The 4464-nt window shown below is 34.1% G+C and overlaps 1 pseudogene; it reads right to left on the reverse strand.

The window, feature by feature from the left end:
- Nucleotides 1-933: 933 nt before the first annotated feature.
- On the reverse strand, nt 934-1949 carry LOC129322546 (cytosolic sulfotransferase 12-like; annotated as a pseudogene).
- Nucleotides 1950-4464: the final 2515 nt, after the last annotated feature.

Consider the following 4464-nt stretch of genomic DNA (forward strand, 5'->3'; position numbering starts at 1 on the left):
GATAAGTGGGTTTTTAGGGTGATCTTTGTTTTACACACGCACACACATATCTATTGAAGGATTTGGTTGCAGATATATTAACTTTTTCATTTGCCATTCTTCTAGACTGAGATGAAAATTTTGTACCATTAGTAATATCTTTCCTTTTTTTTTTTATTTTCTGAAGCTCTACTTGTTACTTCGTCATTTTAATTTATAGGGTATTTTTGCTCTTCTGTTTACTGACGAAATCACTGAATGAAAGAACTGGCTTCTTCAGCTGCTCATCTCCGCAAAAAAGATCAATCAATAACTCATCCGAAAACATGTTTTTACATATATCAAATAATTCTAGTGAAGAACACGCACTAAAACCACTCTAAACTGTACCAAAGAGGGAGTTTGAGGAAAGGTCGATTTTGATGAAAGTGGTGCACAACCCGGCCCGTCGTTCCGAAATTTGACCATGGAACTTGTTGCCTGAGAGATAAAGGAATTAGAGAGAGTCGACAGGCGTTGGAAGATGAGGACGAAGTGCCATCATCGCCATCGCCATCGCCATCCGTCTCTCCAATCTCGCGACCATTGACGATGGGAGACAAGAACACAGCAAGTCGAGGAGAGTCGTCAGAAAATGAAAAGGGTAAACATGTCATTTCACAAAAAAAATACAAGACGAGTTTCCAAGGATTAGAAAATAATTATCATATTTTACAGTAACTATTTGTCACAAAGGTATTTTATTGTCATTCTTCCTAATTAAAAACCAAAATTAAATTAGAACAATACTAGCCGAAATTCAGGGAAAAGGAATTCTCGTTATAACATCTGCAAGATATAAACTTCTAAAGTACATGCTAATTAATTTATTAATTAGAATAAAATATTTTCATCGCTTTACTCAAACCTTGTCTTAATTAAGTATACAAGATGTTTTGAAGAATGAAAATGGATCTAAAACTTCAAGCCATATTTCTCCAACTTCTCATGAGAAATAGCGTTAAATCGTTCGATCATATCAGACGTCAAAAAATTCTTCCAATCTCCAACTTTTCCATGTCTAAAAAATGTCCTATTCTCTATCCCAGACGATAATTTTCCATTTTATTCACTTCCAAATTACTCAAATTCTCAAAACTACGTAGTTTCAATATGTCACTTACAACATCACCATTCTCTTCCTCCTCGGAAAACCCATACCCTAAAAAACTCAGCTAAGTCCTTCAAAACACTAGTTGGCTTGTCCTTAAGATCCTCAAATCTCACAAACATGATCTTCTTTGGGCTCTCCAACACATGATCCCAAAATGGCCCATAAACACTCACTCCTTGGCAAAACTTCCCAAACCAATCCTCTGTCAAATTGAAATCTTGGGTTTTTGGTATCAACCCATATGTGAAGTGCCAGAGTGAGACAAACACATCCTTAGGGTCTCTACACAAGTAGACTATCTTACAACTCAACTGCTTCACAGTCTCTGGCAATGAAACATAAGACAGATGGCTTGAGAAGAGCCTTGGCGGCGGCGGCGAGAGCAAGCTCAAATCAGGCATGTTTTTCCGGAGGTAGGTTCAAACTCCAAGAAGGGTACAAGAGCATGAGGGTTGGTAGTGAGGAGAGGGTGAGGTTTACATGTTTGGGTCAGGTCTGAATTCGGGTTTGGATCATGGGTCTTACGGTTTATGATAGCAAAAGTGAGGGCTGTTAACCAGGTGGTTCCTGATTTCGGTGAGGTGACGATGAGGATATCAGAGTCACAAGCTTGGAAGTGATTCTGACAGTTTAGGACTCCTTGCAATTGCTTGGCAGTGAGCCAAAAACCTTGGTACTGATAAATCCGTGCACCGATCCAACCCGTTTCAGTGGCTAAGGTGGCAATCAAGTCGTTGCATTCTTGGGACAAGCCTTGTTCTTCTTGAAGGTGCTCGTGAAGCACAACATCAGAGGGTTTACAGTTTTCTACAGCCATGGTTATAATATTATACACATATATATATGCGCATATATATATATATATATAAAGGGAACAATTATGAACCAGGAAGTGAAGGTAGTGAGATTGCTGATGGGTTTATATAATGTTGGCAAGACCGTCAGCATCTTTCCACGAGGATGGTGACGGATAGGTTAAGTTCACGATCGTTGGCCATAATCAAAGCAGGCAAAGTCCGTCACTGACGTGGAGGTTTAATTAATATAATGAAGTGTCTGTTTCCATGCATAAGCAATATAGCTGGCGGCCCCACATCGTCTGGATTTCTGGGCTATGAAGGCAACGAGACGTATGCACAATCTTGAAATATCCCTCATCACTCCCAACATTGCAATGGTAACATCGAAGATTTAATTAAGATTTTGTATATAAAAAAATTCAGATATCAATATGTAAATTTAGACATACATGTTTAAATATTGTATACGAATAAGGAGAAGAAATGCGGGCATATATTTATGAGGAAATAACCCAGGTCATGTAGCTTTTCTGCTTTAATACGAAAAGGCTTGTGTGGTTGAAAGGTTTGGCTGGAAGCCTCATGATTGGTTTGTATTAATGCGTTAATTATTATCAATGACTTTGACCATTTGAGGTATTATGAAATATGATATGAAACGCATTATTACAAGGCTGTGTATTTTTTTGAATGCTATTTACAACAAAATCAATTTCTGGCAAAAAAAAAGTTACAACAAAATCAATGACCTTGAGAGAAATTTTTGCACGGTATATCATGTCATTTATAATTTATCCAATAAAAACATGGCATGTGATATGGTTGTAAATATAAATTTATTTTGTCATTAATGATGATAAAAAGACATTACAAATAAAGTCATTAAAAATAATAACATATAAGATTTTATTTGATCAATTGGTGATAACATCACTTCTTTTTTTATTGGACAGACCATGGATGATGTGGTGCATCAGGTTTGTCTAAAACTTTCTCTTGACATTGATGTATAAGTGGATGAATTGAAAAATGAAGGCCACATTATTCTTTCCTAAATTGAGATGTACTTTACTCTAACATTTTTTTGAAATTATGGTGATTTTGATGGTTCATTTGGTAAGATATATAAGGTTTTGCAGCCTCATTTATCTAAGGTGGATGTATATGAAAATAGTAAAAGGATATTAAAAAAAATCCATATTAGCCAAAAGCATCAACTATTAAAAGATATGTAACTGAAGAGACTATTAACTTTTGCAATCAGTACTTAAAAAGAGGTAAGGGAAGTTGGATGATAAGGGCATATTTACATATTAATAGGTATATATTTTGGATTAAATTTGATTATATTTATTAGCATTTTACACCTATTTAACTAATTTATGTCATGTCCTAAAATTATAATGTGACCGATAGGTGATATATGTACCAACACACATCCCTAAAGCCTCGATTAAGAAAGTTTCTAAATCAATACATCTGATACACAATTAGTCTAATTATGTATATCTAGTTTTGCTTTTCACATAATCAAAATATTAAACTTTTTGTAAAAATTTCAGCAGCACTCCCCTATAAGTAGGATCTTCCAACATCTCTACAACAAAAATTTTACAGTTTATACCCAGCAATACAAAGCTCTACTCATCAATAATAGATAGACAAAAAGAGAATTAAGACCCTAACTATAGTTAATGTGAAACATCCTATATTGTGTTTCCAAAACACAAGACATAAATTTTAGAATTTACATAAAAAGAAAGATATTCTTAAAAATTGATCTTTGAGTCCGTCAGAGGTCAACAAGAGGTACAATGTCAGCTATGCTATCAAGGCCAAAAAAAATAATTTTCCATTAAATAACATCCAAACATTTATAAAATTTAAAAGGAGAAAATGAATAAATAACAATAATTACAAAAATTAGAGAGACAATAATTTCACATAAAATATTTCATAAACTTTGAAATTAAGAAATTCTATATAGCCTTAAATAAATTATTGACCTTTAAATTTGTAATAGCAAATATCGTTATCACTTGATCTCAAGAAAACAAATAAATAAAAGAAATAAATATGAAGAAATAAATATAGTAACATTTACTAATTAAACCAATGGAGTAGGTAATAACCAAATAATTTAAAAATCATGTTTCTGGGGACTTATCAAAATAATTAATAAATGTGAATGCACAGTCCACAAAGATAAATAATCAAACTCCGCTTATGCCATAAAAATAAACATGGATACACAGCTCACAGGGGTAAGTAACAAAAGTAGCCTGAGCTACGAAACAAACATAGACGCACAATCCATAAGACTAAGTAATCAAACACGGCTCAAAGCCATAAAAACAAATGTGAGTAAGAGACTTATGAATAACGAATGTGAGAACATGTTGGCAGCACCGACAATGTAGACATGAATGACGAATGATAAGCTGCTTGAGTCGTGCCTGGAAGGACACTATCTTTAAGAATTATTCCGACACACCGAGACGATGGATTGGCAGTTCTCTAAGATTAAACAAA

The sequence above is a fragment of the Prosopis cineraria genome, unplaced genomic scaffold, assembly GCF_029017545.1.
Source record: "Prosopis cineraria cultivar Desert tree isolate PC_DT_omini unplaced genomic scaffold, ASM2901754v1 PC10, whole genome shotgun sequence".
NCBI lineage: Eukaryota > Viridiplantae > Streptophyta > Magnoliopsida > Fabales > Fabaceae > Prosopis > Prosopis cineraria.